At 40.6% G+C, this 18073-nt stretch overlaps 1 protein-coding gene across 1 annotated transcript in view; it reads left to right on the top strand.

Annotated features, from left to right (window-relative positions):
- Trhde (thyrotropin releasing hormone degrading enzyme) overlaps positions 1–18073 on the top strand; it is a 481130-nt gene that overhangs the window by 85624 nt on the left and 377433 nt on the right. The window lies entirely within an intron of this gene.

Here is an 18073-nt window from a genome sequence, read left to right as displayed (position 1 = left end):
TAATGACTCCAAGCCTGGGGGTGGGCTATTCTAACACTGGATAGTGAAGCTAGAATAAGGAAACAAAGATGTTGTGTAACTTGCCCACTTACCCATCTGTCAAATTAGGATTCCAAACTAACATCACAGATTATGCTCTTAATTGTTATGCTCTGTAGATTCTATTGGAGATGTAAAGCTGAGAAATAAGAAACTGGAGAAAGCACTTTTTACGAATATTGAGTTGCAATGTTAACTATCATGAAGATTCCAGGATTCCTGCTAAGACCCACAGTGGTCTGCATTAAACAGCAGAACGAACAAATAAACAAAAACCTTGGGTCTAGTGTAATTGTCAACCTTATTATCCATTTCTCTGAATGTCCTTATACTGATTCCTTCCTGATTATGGTGCTAAGTTTGATTTCTCAATAATAGTTGCTAATTGTAATAATAAATATACACCCTTCTTAGTGGATATTTTTTAAGTTTTATGAAGTGAGAAATGATGGGATATGACCATAAATAAGGTTCTGAGAGACGTAAGAGAGTCTGATGAATGGGTTGAATTTTTAACAATATCTTCAGGTTCATTGATTGTATTATTACAGGTGTTTTTCTGGGCACAGAAATTCTGAGCTAGAGTGTCTATGATGTATGAGGCCCTCGTTAAATCTTTAGCGGCAGGAGGTGGAGGGAGAGAGAAATGGGGGTGTGAAGAGAGATTTAGGTTGTGGTTGTTATTCTTGTTGTGGAGAGATGTGTTACAAAGTAATTGTATTTAATCCCACCTATATTTATTACTTGTCTTATAATTCATTTTGTTGGTTGGGTTCAATGGCTAGTGATGAGCTATCTATTGATATTTGCACAGTCACGCTGTTGGAATTTATCTTCAAATTACACACAGAGAGAAATATGTTATGTCTGGCAGGGGCAAGGGTAAATTATTACTTGAATGCTTGTTAAGACAGATGGACATCACTGGATCCTAGGCTCCATCATTCTTGGATTGGGCCTCATGGAAGTAACTGTGTTCAAGAGGCAACAGGAGGATAGATTAAAATGAGATACTCTTCACGAGCAAGCATATTTCCTTTCAAGTGTGTGCTTAACAGATGAAGCCACTATAATGGGTCGCAACAGTGCTGGCGGCATTTATCTTCATTTAGTACCAAAGGAGAAGAATGCCCGGGGAGCTTAAATTTCTTGTCTACAGCCATGTTGTTTTCAGTGGACCAGGACTGAAATCCAGAAAATTCACTCATTTGCTAGTGAACTAACACCATCGTGCCTTACTGTGTGCCAGGCTCCAGACTGGGTTCAAGCGCAAGAGAGATGGGAATAAAAGGGTATGCCATGCAAATGAGCACAGGAGCAAGGCACGCTGGGAACAACTTTGTGTGGGGCGTGGGGAGAATTCGGAGTCTTGTGGCATGGTTGGCGTGAAAACGCAAGGCAGTTAGAGTACGAAGTGTACCTCATGTTTGTAGGAACACGTTAGAAACAAGTGCAGGTTGCTCTTACCCTCTCATCCCTGAGAGCTAGCCTGCAGCTCACTCGCTTTATTTTCCTGTTTTGGTTTGGCCAAGCGCCATGTGGAATACTTTGTTGGTAAGAAAATACCTCTGATTTGCATTTCCCTCAACCTCATTAGCCATTAGGGAAATGCAAATCAAAACAACCCTGAGATTTCACCTTACACCCATCAGAATGGCCAAGATGAAAAACTCAAGGGACAACACATGCTGGAGAGGTTATGGAGAAAGGGGAACCCTGCTCCACTGCTGGTGGGAATGTAAACTGGTACAACCACTCTGGAAATCAATCTGGCGCTTTCTCAGACAACTAGGAATAGTGCTTCCTCAAGATCCAGCCATACCACTCCTAGGCATATACCCAAAAGAGGCTCAAGTACACAATAAGGACATTTTCTCAACCATGTTTGTAGCAGCTTTATTTGTAATAGCCAGAAGTTGGAAACAACCCAGATACCCCTCAACTGAAGAATAGATGCAGAAACTGTGGTACATCTATACAATGGAGTATTACTCAGCAATGAAAAATAAGGAAATCATGAAATTTGCAGGTAAATGGTGGGACCTGGAAAGGATCATCCTGAGTGAGTTGTCCCAGAAGCAAAAAGACATGCATGGTATATACTCACTCATATAAACATACAACATAGAATAAAACCCACTAAAATCTGTACATCTAAACAAACTAAGCAAAAGAGAGGACCCTAACTAAAATGTTCAATCCCCATCCTGAAAGGCAAAGAGGATGGACATCAGAAGAAAAAGAAAATAGGAAACAACCTCGGAACCTGCTACAGAGGGCCTCTGAAAGCCAGAAGAAAACAGGAAACAACCTTGAAACCTGCCACAGAGGGCCTCTGAAAGCTTCTGCAGTATAGACTGTCAAAGCAGATGCTGAGCCTGATGGCCAACTGATGGTCAGAGTGAATGGAATTTTATGTAAGAAGTGGGAAATAGTAAGAGCTGGAGGGGACGGGAACTCCACAAGGAGAGCAACAGAACAAGATAATTTGAACACAGGGAACTTCCCAGAAAATCATACTCCAACCAAGGACTATTCGTGGAGATAACCTAGAACCCTGACAATGCAGCCACTTCTGATGAGAACTGATAGACTAAGATCAGAAAGAAGGAGAGGAGAACCTCCCCTATCAGTGGACTCGGGGAGTGGCATGCATGCAGAAAGGGGAGGGAGGGTGGGATCGGGAGGGGAGGAGGGAGGGGCTTATGGGGGATACAAAATGAATAAAGTGTAATTAATAAAAAAAAAAAAGAAAATACCTCTGGCCATCCTCTGTCTCACCACAGTGCATATTCTAGGAATCATGCCTCACTTTTTGGAGAAAGATCAAAGAAGAGGCTCCTATTGGCCCTGGGAATGGACACAGGGTCTCCTCATGTTTATTGAAAATACGAGGTTTTTGAGGCTATTGTCTATATACGCAGTGGCTAACATTTTCCTTTGTATCTATGACTAAGCGAAACCAAAACAAACAAGCAGAGCTTTGCTTGCTTGACAATGGTGTGTGTATCTCCTTTGCTAAACTGTAGAATGGTTTTTGAGTGTTAGTTGAATTTGCTCTTAATCCTTTGAGTACATGCAATGGCTACAGATAAGATGACTTTTAAAATTTGAGTGGCACGATTAGTATTTTCTACCTCACTTTCTCCTTTGTGGAAGCTCAAAAGTTAACAGATGAAGCTCTAACTTATAGCACTGGCTATAACGAGTACAGATTACTTCCCAGTGGGTGATGTCCAGCTGCTAACATGATGCCATTGGGTGTGAGGCATTTTCAATGATACAGCATGAATTGCAAGCACACAGACGGCAGGGCAATGATTACAAAGTGATTACTGTTATTTTAACATAACTTACTTATGTGATTTAATTTTGATAAGGACCACATTTAATCTGCAGCGTGCAAATTTTCTGAAAAATTAACAGTGCGCTTTTGTTAATTAGAAGTGGGCCACCGTCTGGCCCATTTGGTCATAATATTCGGGTCCCTGGGTATCCAGTACATTGTCTAACAGGGTGGAGAAATGCACGACCTGTGGGAGACATATCTCCTTGGCTACAACAATTCTTTACCCCTTGGGTTCAGGTGCAGTTGGAGGAAAAGCAAGAGAAATGCTTCAAGGTACAAGGCCAGTAAAAGGTTTCTGACTGTTCTCAGGCTAAATCACACTGTGCCTTTTCAAATAGTCCTCAAATGAGTAAATCAGTAAGACTAATTGTCCTGGTTAGTTTTTATTGTCAACTTGACACAACAAAGGTGGGTCTTTACGTATACTCTGTTAAGGCCTTTCCTTCTTCTTTGCTACTGAGGGACAATCAGTGAACATCAAGATCTATTGTGTAGTCTGGCTCCATCAAATCACTACCAGTATCTTTGGACAAGGGGTTCTCAGATTTACATCTTCAACAAAGCATTAATTGGAGATGAGGAAAGGATTAAGTTTTGAGAACCACGAAGACCTCAGAAGGATCAGCCATTAGTTGCTTTGTACATTTTTTCCTCCCTGAGCACCCATCTACGGAAGAAACTCAGGCAGAAGTAGGCTTGGTTTTCACCAAGTTTGCTTGGGTAGAACTATGGGGTTTGTCCACTCATGCAAAATGATTTTAGCCAATTGTTTCTGTCAGAGGAGCACCGTTTGGTCAACTCATCTTCCACAAGGGGGCGCCATTTTATAATTTGTCTATGTAGAGCTGGCCCTTTTAACTGGGCATACTAGGTGGGGCTATGCTTTGTGCGTCACTCATATTTCTTGTTTTCTGCTAACTGCATAGTGCTAAACTTAGAACCTGCTATGTAAAAGATTCTTGTTTCATGAATTAATAGGTAAATAGCTACAATGGCATGGTGATATTATTCTTGTTTCAACAAGCTCTCTTGCAGCAAGTAGTAGATGATGTATTGGTTTGACCAGCTGCTATAACAAAATACGATTGTCTGTGTTATAGACAACAAGAAAATTTGATTGCCTAGCAGTTTTGAAGGAGGATTTGGTTCAGATTTTCCTTCCTGGCTCGCGGTAGTATCTTGGCTTGTGCTGTCATGATAACCGCAGTCTCATTGGACATTCTTTCTGCATTCAAGTCAGTGCCTCATGACTGTTTTAACAGGGACATCGGGTATACCAAATTTCTCCATCCATGTTTAGTGGGCTTTCGTCTTAAACACTCACCCCTGTGTCTTAGGATTTTACTGCTGTGAAGGGACACTTTTATAAAGGAAAACATTTACCTGGGGCTGGCTTGCCATTTCAGAGGTTCAGTCCATTATCATCGTGGTGGGAGGCATAATGTTGTCCAGGCAGTCATGATGCTGGAGAGCTCGCTGAGAGGTCTACATCTTGATCCTCTGGCAGCAGAAGGGGACTGTGCTACTCTGGGCACAGCCTGAGTATATATGAATCCTCAGAGTCTACCTCCACAGTGACACAGTTCCGCCCACAAGTCCACTCCCGTTGAGAGTGCCACTCCTTGTGTACCAAGCATTCAAGCACAGGAATCTATGGAGGCCATAACATTCAAGCCACCACACCCTGTAACATCTTTATTTCCGAGGAATAGCTGGGGATTAGGACTTAATCATACGAATTTTTGACAGGCCAATACCTCTGACAAGTGGTTTCAGAGGAGGAAAATCTAGAAGTAAAGAGATAAACTATGACGCTCTCAGTTTGCATAACTAGTGTATGGGTAAAGACAAGAAATTTATTTTTAAAATAGTAACATATTTTATTCATAGATGGTATCATAGAGGCTATTTTTATTGCATATTGTTTTTTTTGCATGTCACTTAAAGATTTAGTGGGACTAAACATTTTACCTGACGTTACAGTACATGCAGACATTGATTAGCTGGGCCTTAGTAGTTCCTGATGAAACTGTTATGAAGACTTTGGTGAGGATTGATGTCATCTCCTGCTCCACTGGGAGACAGGTGATGTTGGAAAGACTCTTGCGGCTGTCAGCAGGGTTCATTTCTTCGAGGGCATGTCCCCGAAGGCACTCGTTACTTGCATTAGTGCATGCCTGTTCTTTGTCTCCATGGGGCAATTTGTGCCATGATGTGAGAGTTAGCAAGTCAGAAGCACACAGACCTTAAGAGAGAAATTAAGCTCTAAGGTGTCAGATTTAGAACTGACATCCCACTCTAGCAGCGTTCAGTCCATTAGAAGAACTAGGTCACCCCATGTGGCCAGCATGCAGAAAGAAGGAACATGAGCAACAGCAAGCAGAGAACCTTCAGAGCCCTCCTAGAAAAACTGCCTGCAGGTACTGCCAGTGTGAGCAAAACCTTACACTTTATATAGCTGCTTAATTTTTTTCTTTTTTTTCGAGAGTGGGTTTCTCTGTATCGTCCTGGAACTTGCTTTGTAGACCAGGCTGGCTTCAAACTCAGAGAGATCCTTCTGCCTCTGCCTCCTGAGTACTGGGATTAAAGGCATGTGCCACCACAGCCTGACTGTAATTGCCTATTTTTTTTTTTTACCTATTTTTATTATTATTATTTTTTTATTATTTTTTTCTTTTTAGTTACATTTTGTTAACTCTGTGTCCCAGCTGTATCCCGCTCCCTCATTCCCTCCCCAACCCCACACTCCCTCCCTGGTCTCCTCCCTGCCCCTTTCCAAGTCCACTGATAGGGGAGGACCTCCTCCCCTTTCATCTGACCCTGTTTTATCAGGTATCTTCAGGGCTGGCTGCAAAGTCCTCCTCTGTGGCCTAACAGACTGCTCCTCCCCGGGGGGGAGGGGGTCAAACAGCCTGCCCTTGAGATCCTGTTATTTTTTAAATTTTATTTTATTAATTACACTTTATTCACTTTGTATCCCCCCATAAGCCCCTCCCTCCTCCCCTCCCAAACCCACCCTCCCTCCTCCTTCTTCACGATTGCCCCTCCCCAAGTCTACTGATAAGGGAGGTCCTCCTCTCCTTCCTTCTGATCTTAGTCTATCAGATCACATCAGGAGTGGCTGCATTGTCATCTTCTGTGGCCTGGTAAGGCTGCTCTCCCCTCAGGGGGAGGTGATCAAAGAGCAGGCCAATCAGATTATGTCAGAGGCAGTCCCTCTTCCCATTACTATGTAACCCACTTGGACACTGAACTATCATGTGCTACATCTGTGCAGGGGTTCTAGGTTATCTCCATGAATAGTCCTAAGTCTTTGTATCAGTCTCTGGGAAGACCTCTGTGTTCAAATCTTCTGGTTCTATTGCTCTCCTTGTGGAATTCCTGTCCTCTCCAGATCTTACTATTTCCCACTTCTTAAATAAGATTTCATGCACTCTCTGAGTGAGCCATCCCAGAAGCAGAAAGACACACATTGTATATACTCACTCATATAGACAAATAACATAGGATAAACCTACTAAAATCCATACATCTAAAGAAACTAATCAAGAGAGAGGACCCTAACTAAAATGCTCAATCCCCATCCTGAAAGGCAACTGCCTAATTTTTTAAAAAGGATTTTAATTGACAAGTAGAAATTGTGTGTGTGTTGTGTGCAGCATGTTTTGATACATACAATGGCTAAATCCAGTTATTCAACATACTCCTTATCTAATATACTTTTTTTTATTGTGGTGACAATGCTAAAATTTACTTTACCAGCAATTGTAAAATATATTGATAGGTGCCTGTCGGTTATCTTGGAATTCATTTCATTAATCCTGTTAAGGCAGTAGAAAAATCTGAGTGTGCTGGTTTAATTCTTGCAGTACATAGACTACACCACATCTCTTCTGGATCAGCCTGAAGAAGTAGTGAGAAAGTCAATTGCTTTGATACCTGACAGTGGTCTTGATCTTTTCCATATAGGCATCTTGCTTTTTGAGTATTCTCTACTTGACTCAGAGCATAGGACTGTTCTCTCTCTCTCTCTCTCTCTCTCTCTCTCTCTCTCTCTCTCTCTGTATATGTGTGTGTGTGAATTTGTATAAGTCTTCACACAGTTTGGAATATGGCAAGTGTATCAAATCCCTCTTATCTGCTTTTATACTTACCAGAGGAACTGGAATGTCAGGTTAGCTGTTGCTAGAATTATTCACAACAGAAACAAAACATTGGAAGAGTTGGTACCAAATTTGCAGTAGCTGTTATGATGCTTCCTTAAACTAAAAATCAGGATGAATTTTTGTGTACTCCAGAACACATGCATTCTTTTGAGATTTGCTTATGGAAATGCTGTGTCTGTGCTTTGATGAATATAGCCATAGAAAAGTAACAGCTATATGAATTATCTGGAATTTTTCTTTACTTTCATATATATATAAATATAATATTGAGTTAGGAATATTTTATTTAGCAGAAGTCTTTTTCACTAATAGATTTTTTCAAAGTAAGATATGGTATATGAAAAGTTTGATTTTTTTGTTTCCCTATTTCATGGTTAATGGATTTTGCTTTTTCGAGCTGAAATGTATGTCTTTCCCCTCTGACAGGTTTCTAGCTTCAGGGAACATAGTCCTCTCTGCTCCATTAATATTAGCAATTGCCTGTGATGTAATCCTGTTTCATTTCAGCTATGGATTTTATACCGTAGTTATAACTTCTCACATATTAAGTTAGAGTTTAGGTATGAATGCACCTCTCCCATTTTCTCTTATGAATAGCTTTACATTTCTAAAATGCTAACTACATTTAATTTCTCATAAATTTAATTTCTCATAAAAGTATTTTGGACTATAATAGAAATGCACAGTTTTGTTTTAATCTGCCTGACATTTTCTTATTGCTAGTATTAGACAAATATGTGTTCTTTATGTCTCTAAAATGTTGAAGCATTGTATGGCAGTTGTAAGAGGCATTTCTCCAACTGTGGTTGGAGTGACTTTGATGCCTAGGAATGTGGAATGCAAACATTATTTCTTTATTTCTTTTTTTCTTATTTGCTTTCAATAAGAACGTTCTTTAAAAGGTAGTTGTCATGCTTTTTAATCCTGTTGCCTCTGTTTGACTTATAGAAAAAGACACATTTAGTAGACTTTGGTGGAGTAAATCAGCATGGACTTTGAAGTAAGAAAATCTGATTAGATTTTGCCCAGTAAGTTCCAAGATACATGTCAATTATTGAGGCTGACTTCACACTTAGTGTTCTCATTTGTGAGATGGGCTTTTTTTCTACATGTGTTTCTCATGAAGAGATACTAGCTATGACCCAGAACAGGCTCATTCTCACATGGCTCTTAAAAAAGAGCCAAACATACCTGGGCCCAGGGGGTCCTGCCGAGACCAATATTCCAACTAAGGAGCATGCATGGAGAGGACCTAGACCCCCTATTCAAAGGAAGGCCATAGGCTGCTGAGTGTTCAAGTGGGTTCCCTAGTAAGGGGTACAGGGACTGTCTCTGACAGGAACTCAGTGGCTGGCTCTTTGATCACCTCCCCCTAGTGGGGTGCAGCATTGCCAGGCCACAGAGGAAGATGATGCAGACAGACCTGATGAGACCTGATAAGCGAGTGTTGGATGGACGGGGAGGAGGTCCTCTCTATCAGGGCACTAGGGAAAGGGCATATGGGGAGAAGAGGGAGGGTGGGAGGAAACAAGGGCGAAGGCTACAGCGGGACTACAAAGTGAATAAATTGTAATAAATAAATACACAAATATATAAATGTATAAATAAAACTAAAAAAATAGCAGAGATATTGAAATCTGGTCTTTGGGATCATTATTGTTCTTCACTGGTGGAATGTGAAATTTGGTATACTGATTTACCTAGCTCATATACATTTTCCTTTTAAATGTCAGCTCTTTTCTTTTAGCCTTATGTCCTGGTTGATATCACTTTTTTCCTATGTATCTCCTTATTCTTGCTGAATTTTAATTCTTTAAACTGACTATAAGCCACTAGGAAATAGATTCAATCTTTCATGTTGCAATACACCAAGAGACTGAAGATGAGTGGCAGAGCCTTCCCTGCTGAGCATCGCTCTTCCTTGTGTGTCTATGGTTGGGTCTTTAGAATGACGATAATGGCGATGGTGGCATTAGCCTCTGCACCTCTCTATGGCTAATACTGCAGGCACCATGTGGCTCAGTGCGAGTTACAGACTATGCTGCATTACAGTTTTTTTCATAAGAGGCTGAGCCTAGCTTAGATTATATGGCAAGTGCAAAGACATTTCTAGCTAGCTGGTGACCAGTAGTGTGGTAGAGAATAAGACCAGATTCAATATTTTTTCACTGGTGCTTAATTGTGCTGATGAATGGCTCCAGAATTCCAGAAGACATTTGGGAGGGCACGCTCTACTCGACTAGGGCTACAGCCTTCCAAGGACAAAGTTCCTTACTGGGGAATACCTTTATGAAATGAGCTTGATGGGAAAACAAATGTGAGTACAACTGCACTCTAAAGGATAAAATTGCGAGTGCTTTTATAATCTATGAATGAATAACGACAAACAAATCTGTTAGTGCAATTGGGCAATAAACATGGCAAAAATTACAACTCCCCTGCTGGTTTTTACATAAAGAGGAGATAAATGTGCTTTTTAAAAATCATATGAAGACGTATTGCAGCTATAATTCAATGGTTGATTACTGGCTTAGCATGTGCAAAGCCCCTAGTTCAACCTCCTATTGCCACATAACACACACAAAAAAATCACACAAAGATGATATTATTCTGAAAGTTTGGTTCTCATGTATATTTAAAATGAATTTAAACTTTAAAAAAATTTTTTTATTAATTACACTTTATTCACTTTGTATCCTCCCTGTAGCTCCCTCTCTCCTCCCCTCCCAATCTCTTCCTTGTTCCCCCTTCTCCACACATGCCCCTCCCCAAGTCCACTGAGAAGGGAGGTCTTCTTTTCCTTCCTTCTGATCCTAGTCTATTAGATCTTATCAGGAGTGGCTGCATTGTCTCCTCTGTGGCCTGGTAAGGCTGCTCCCCCCTCAGGGGGAGGTGATCAAAGAGCAGGCCAATCAGTTCATGTCAGAGACAGTCCCTGTTCTCATTACAATGGAACCCACTTGGATGCTGAACTGCCATGTGCTACATCTGTGCAGGGGTTCTAGGTTATCTCCATGCATGGTACTTGGTTGGAGTATCAGTCTCAGGAAAGACCCCTGTGCTCCTCAAGATCCAGCTATACCACTCCTAGGCATATATCCAAAAGAGGCTCAAGTACACAATAAGGACATTTGCTCAACCATGTTTATAGCAGCTTTATTTGTAATAGCTGGAAGCTGGAAACAGCCCAGAAGCCCCTCAACTGAGGAATGGATGCAGAAATTGCGGTACATCTACACAATGGAATATTACTCAGCAATAAAAAACAAGGAAGTCATGAAATTTGCAGGTAAATGGTGGAAAAGATCATCCTGAGAGAGGTATCCCAGAAGCAGAAAGACACACACAGTATATACTCACTCATGTAGACATATAATATAGGATAAACCTACTAAAATCTGTACACCTACCATCCCTGGCAGCAGGCCGTACAGCCTGCTAAAAAGTCAACTGCAGATCAGGGTCTAGTAGCCACTTAAAGATCATAGTTGGGGTTCTCCCGAAGAATAACAAAGCCTTCCAGAATAGGGGTAACAGGAAGAAACTCTTCAGTGGTCAATTCTGCCTGTTCCCCACAGGCCAACAACACTGGGGTTTTGAGTGTCTGGAACCCTGTGATCGTTTTAGGTTTCCCAGCCTGGTCCACCTCATCCGCTAGCTGACCCACACAGACAAAACTAGAGACGGTCACAACTCTTCATCAAGTGTAACCAGCATTCGGGGCTGCATGGCAGCCACCAGCCCCTATAATACATAGTGAGATTTGCCTAGAATGTTCCAGGAAAGGAACACGCACAGTGAGCAGTACTGCCGCAGCTACTTAACTCATGAGCTGCCAATCACTGTGGTAGGGGCAGAGGATAAGTATGCCCTTCCCCAGATGTGTCAGGCCCTGTGCCAAGAACACCATGAAGAGGTTGTTGGGGTCCTTAGCATGATATTGGGCTAACTGGCACAACACTGCAGCCAGACGGGCATTATTGATACCTCTGCCCACCATGCCCATGGCAAAGAGGAGTTACAGACAGAAAACTTCGGGATCAGCATCGTGAGTGAATTTGCTTAAAGTATTCATGGTGTTGAGTCATGGATACAAACGGAGATTAGTACCAGTGCTAAAGGCACACTCCGACGGAGGGTAGGCGCACCACATCTCAGCAAGCAACCAAAGGTTCCGTCTTCACATCAGTCTCTTCCCCCATGGCATTAAGTGCAATCCCCAGAACGGCTACTCCTTTCTTGTCCTTTATTCTTCTTTCCCTTCTTGTCTTTTAAAAGGAGATTTATCCGTTTGCGTACGTTTGACGGTAAACTGGAAGGGAGTGCTATCACAAAACCTTTAAGCCTGTTTGCATCCCTGTCGCTTAGGTATGGTCAGCTAGTAGAAGATCCAGGGGGAAAAAAGTCAGAATTTTTCTTTTTTCAAAAATTCTGTAAGTTGTACAGATAAGGATGTCTCATAAAATGTAACAAATCCATAGAATGGAATTAGACCCTGGGAAATAAACATCCCATGTGTGATACTCAGATGTGCTGAAGAAGCAAATGAGGTTAACAGCAATGAAAATAACCAGTGTCCCACAGGGTTAAACAGGATTTGTCTCTAAAATTAGTTCTGCTCTTTCTGAAGTATAGATTAGAGAATATCTACAGGCTTTCTTTATTGTAAATGGTTTTAAAGCTATTTCTTTTATAGGTGTATAAAAAATTGAGCTCAAGTGTCCAAACAGTTGCAAGAGAAGAGTTCCTTTTAGACCCTCAGGGATGTGATCACCCAGCAGTCATACTATAGAAAGTTCTACAATACCTGGGAAGCTTCATAGAGAAATTATGAAAGGGGCTATTGTTGCCTGTCTCTTCTCCTATTCTGTCCTATTGATTTTGCCTCTTCATTATCTCTAGAGGGTCCACAATTCTCTTCATTTCTATCAGTACAACCCCAGTCCAAGCTAGTGCTGGACATCTCTGAACTGAACTATTACAACATCTTTATAATTGGCTTCTATTCGGGCTGCCTTTCCAGTTCATCCTCTAAATTAGACCTTTCCTTCTTAAGCTCATCAATAGCTTTCCATAGCATGTAAAGAACAAACACCGATGGTAGCTGAATAGCCAGGCACATCTGGATACAGGTCTTTCTCCTGAGTTTTATCTTGCTTCCCTTTTATTTATCACTCTTCCCATACTTGTGGATTTACTTGGAGCATTGAGTCCTGAACACACTGTTCTCTTGTTTCATTTGCTCAACAGCTGAGCTCATTCTTTTTCTACAGATATTGGCTCAGGAAGCTTTCACTGACTCTTTGGACTGGATCAGTCTACATATATGACCTTCATAATAGTATTGAGCATACATCTATTCTTTTGAGTAGTTTTATCTCTGTGGATTTTTCAAGTGAGCATTCATCACCATTGCTAAGTCATAATTACTGAAGTTGTTGTAAGTTTTGGTTCATTATTCTTCAGAATTCAATACTGTTTAACTAAACCTATGTTGACAGATAGAATGAATCTTCTTATTAGCTTTAGAATTCTTTTTAAAGAAAAGAATAGGTTTGGCCAATTTAAAAGAGTCTGCATATTTTTTTAACCTGTTTAGAATCTTGCTATTGCAGGCAGGGAGAATTTATTTTCCTCCTAGATGCTTTCTCTGCTAAGGAAAAGGGTCAACCAACCCCACATGTCACAGCCATGTCATGTTTGAGAGGTCATCTGGCGCTGTTTGAAAGTAGTAGCAGCCACTGATTCGTGTCTTGGTGTCTGTGATGTCCCTCCTTCAGGTTTGCACCTATTAATTCTTTTCTTCCAAATGGAGATAAATTCTTTGTTCCTAAATGTGTTTCAAACAAAAATCAAGCTGCCATACTCTTCCTAAGTAGGCTGTGCAGAGAAGTTTATACATTCCCATGTTGCCTATTTTTATGTTGATACTAGGCAAATATTCAGAAATGTTAGAGCCCTCTATGTTGATTTCCTTTGAACACCAATTATTATTAAATGCCTATTGGTGCTATATTATGACATATTCTAAGATATTTTTCCCATGAGTTTTCAATAAACAATTTCTAGGAAGTGTATTAAATTTCATCTTTTAACAATGATAAATGCTTTCTCAGATAATCTTGTAGGGTATTTTCCTGAGGTAGCAGCTCATTCTAGGGATTGGTTTAGTTTTATAATTAGCCAATAATTAATCTGTATTACTTGTCTTAGGTTTGACAAAATTTAAGTCACTGTATACTAGCTTTCTACATTAAAAAATACCCAATAATATCTTGAAATACCATTGTTTATTTTTTCCAGTGTGGAGCTAAGGTTTCTCCTCTACTATTATGGATATTATGAGTTATTTACATAGAAAATGGAATGTGAATTCAATTTTATTTAACATATATTGACAAGATTAAAAATATATTGAGATTCAAAATTTTGTTCACACACACAAAAAATGACCTAACAAGACAATGAGAAGAAATAGTCAACATTTGGAGTACTGCATATCAAAACTGCCATATTTCATCTCTTATAACTCACTCACTTATTCATTTAAAAACTTTGTAAGGGATTGATAACAAGAATATTCAAGAAGGCCATGCTAAAAAGAAAGAAATGCACAAGACATGGGAAGAACATGGTTAATAATAAAATGGGAAATTTATGAAATAAAATAAGTGATTAAAAGAATAACAATTATAATAAATGATACAATAGCTGAACTTGTCTAGAGGAATAAAACCAATAGATTCTCTCTCTCTTTTCTCTGGGTCAGAGAGAGAAAGAGGAAGACATGGAGGGAGGGAGGGAAAGAGGGAGAGAGAGAGAGAGAATGAATATAGAAGGAAGGACTAAAGATGCAGGTTAAAGGCCATAAGATATCTGGAGAGATGCTGATGTGAATCTGTATTTGGAGGATGAATAGGCCAGGGTCTGCTGTCCATGGATGATGGTGACAGCCGTAATGTACTTTGGAAGAATGGAGTTTGTCTGTTTTGGCTGGCTTCCTTTGCCCCCACCTGTCCTGTATCCAGGTACCCAGCATACTAGATGGTGCCACCACATTCGGGATGATTTTGTTACTTTAGTGCCCTTCTTGCATCTCACTCATACCTAAACATGCCTTTGGAGACACATCCAGCATTTCGTGTTATCAATCTATGGAGTCTTTCTACAATGAGGACTCATCACAACAGCCAGCATGGACTTGAATTAGATTATTGCTTTGATGATTAAGTTTTGCCCCATTAAGTTCTTTCTAAAATAACCACTGTTATTGATAACAGCTAATCCCACTTGTTCATCTAGCAGAGGACAAGTTCCCCGGTTCGGTTCCCAGCGCTGGCTAACAACCATCTGTTAACTTCAGGTCTAGAGGATCCAGTGGCCTCTTCTGACCTCTATGGACAGTTGTATTTGTTAAAATGTGAAAATTTTATAATACAAAATGCTGGCAGGAATAGGACAATTAGAGGAACCCGTCTTTACTATTGATTGGCATGTTAACCCATGAGACTGCTTCAGAGACCATCTTGTAGTTCTCATGACATCTGGATATTCTAGTTCTGTGGTTGCTATAGTTATCTCGATTAACTGTGACATCAATGTTCTTGGAGACACACGGAGAAGTTCCTTGACTTCATGGTCAGATGGGGTAGTTGAAAATATAATAGGTATCTAAACTTTGTCACTCATTGATAGCATACTGATAGTGGACCACCCTGAAGTAATTAGCTAGATTCTACATGTAAAACATAAAGATAAAAATCAGTTGGAATAAATCATAGAAAACATTAAAAAGGAGATAGCTGGACAAGACCCTTGTGGAAAGTCTACTACTAGTATTCTGCTAAGTAGGTATTGTATTAAATAATTAGACTCCTAATCACTTATAATTAAACCCACAAATAAATGTGGCAATTGATCAGTAAATGGGGGTGAGGGGCTCTTACCTGCTGCCCCTGATCTGAGCTGGTCTCAGGGGCCACAGATTGGAATGAGTCTCCAGGAGTGGAAGTGGGGTGTGGGGCACACAGGGGAAGTGCAGCACAGAGGGCCCTGGTCAGACCTGGCCTCTGTCGCTGGCAGGCTGCAGCAGGCCAGTGCATGAGGGTGAGGGGCTCTTACCTGCTGCCCCCTGATCCATGATGGTCTGCAGGTGGGGGCAAAGATTGGAGTGGGTCCCAGGAAATGGCACAGGCGAGGGGACTGTTGCTCCCTGAACTGTGCTGGTCTCAGGGCCCTTTTGGTTTCTCTAGTGCTGCCTCAAGATCCAGCTATATCAGTCCTAGGCATATATCCGAAATATGCTCAACTATACAACGACATTTGCTCAACCATGTTCGTAGCAGCTTTATTTGTAATAGCCAGAAGCTAGAAACAACTTAGATGTCCATCAACAGAGGAATGGATGAAGAAATTGTGGTACCTTTACATAATGGAATACTACTCAGCTATTAAAAACAAGGAAATCATGAAATTTGTAGGCAAATGGAGGGAACTAGAAAAAGATCATCTTGAGTGAGGTAACCCAGAAGCAGAAAGACAGACATGGTATAAACTCACTCATAGTGGTTATTAGAAATATGACATAGGATAAACATATTAAAAATCTATACTCCTAAAGAAGCCAAACAACAAGGAGGACCCTAGGGAAGACAGGCAAATGTGATACACATCATAAGTAGGAGAAGATAGGGAACAGGACAGGAGCCTACCACAGACAGTCTTTAAAAGACTCCATTTACAGAGGTATGGAAGCAGAGACTGAAATTCATAGCCAAACTGTGGGCAGAAGGTATGGAATTTTATGAAAGAAGGGGGAGAGAGAAAGACCCGGACGGGACAGGAGTTCCAAAAGGAGACCAACAGGGCAAACAAAACAAAACAAAAACAAAAACAAACAAACAAAAAACCAAAACACCAAAAACAAAAATAAAACAAAACAAAACAAACAACAACAACAAAACACAACTGGGCCCTGGGAGCCCTAAAGAGACTGATACTCCAACCAAGGACCATGCACGAAGAGGACTTAAACCCATGCTTAGATGTAGCCCATAGACTCCGTCTCCAAGTGGGTACCCTAGTAAGGGGATCAAGAGTTGTTTCTGGCATGAACTCAGTGGCAGACCCTCTGATCACCTCCCCCAGGGGGGTGCAACCTTGCCAGGCCACAGAGGAAGACAATTCAGCCAGTCCTGATGAGACCTGATAGGCTAGGGTCAGAGTGTAGGGGAGGAGGTCCTTCTCTATTAGTGCACTAGGGGAGGGGTATGGGGGGAAAGAGGGAGGGAGGGAGCCACCCACAGCCCGATACAAACTGAATAAATGGTAATAAATAATAATTAATAAAAAATGACCCCCCCAACCACACAAATGTTATAATTATGTGCTTTCATTTTAATCCCGGGTGTAGGGATGTGGAGCTGCTTTGGACTGTCCACAGCAGCTGACAATCATTTGCTTCATGCTCTTTAAATGAGGTTTTGCAGATGCATATAGTTTCTGCAATTGTGTGATGTTTGGAATCCTGGGAACTTTTCAGAGAGTACATAAATGCTAGGGCCCGACAGTTTGGGTTGGTGGTTGTTGCTCATTTAGGAAGGTTAGTTGCGGTTTTTTAAGTACTGTGCAATTAGATTCAGGGATTTTCCTAATTCCTCTCTCCTCTCTTTTCCCTCCTATCTAGTGTTAGGTGGAGAAAGGGTGAAAACGAGAAGAACCCACAAAGAAGCAAAGACTGGTTACATTAACTGTGATAAAACAGAGCAATGTGAAAAAGAACTAATGATAAATTTAAATACCTATATTCTGTTAATTAATAATCTGGACTTAATAATTAAAGTAAAAAGGAAAATAAAAAATTAATAATAGCTAATGTACATCTGCTGACCACATCTTTAAGTCTTTTCCATGTAGTGACTCATTTGATTATCATAATTAGTGATTAGATTTAACTTTTCTCACTATAAATTTAATTTTTTAGGTGAGGGCATTATTGCATACAATTAGTAACTTATTCATCAATAATAAGATGCACAGCCTGGATCTAAAACCAGGCAGTCCAGCTCCAAAACTGCTTACTTGACTACCAGACCATCTTGAGTACACAGTATATTCTGTTCTCATGTTCCTCTCAATCCACTAACATTAGACTATGCAAAGCTATCACACACACACACACAAAGTATGTCACTGAAAGATCATACAATATACAAATACTATGACTCAAAGGCTAAAAACAAAACAAAAAAATCTTTAGTTCTTTATATATGCTGGATATCAGCCCTCTGTCAGATATAAGGTTGGTGAAGATCCTTTTCCAGTTGGTAGCCTGTCGTTTTGTTCTGACAACAGTGTCTTTTGCTTTACAGAAGCTTTTCAGTTTCGTGAAGTTCCATTTATTGATTGTTGCTCTTAGAGCCTGTGCTGTTGATGTCCTATTCAGGAAGTTGTCTCCTGTGCCAATGAGTTCTAGGCTCTTCCCCACTTTTCTTCTAACAGATTTAGAGTATCTGGTTTT

The sequence above is a fragment of the Psammomys obesus genome, unplaced genomic scaffold, assembly GCF_907164565.1.
Source record: "Psammomys obesus unplaced genomic scaffold, mPsaObe1.curated_primary_1811, whole genome shotgun sequence".
NCBI classification, from domain to species: Eukaryota; Metazoa; Chordata; class Mammalia; order Rodentia; family Muridae; genus Psammomys; species Psammomys obesus.
Note: the sequence above shows the minus strand (reverse complement) of the source record. Positions and strands in the feature narration are given on the sequence as shown.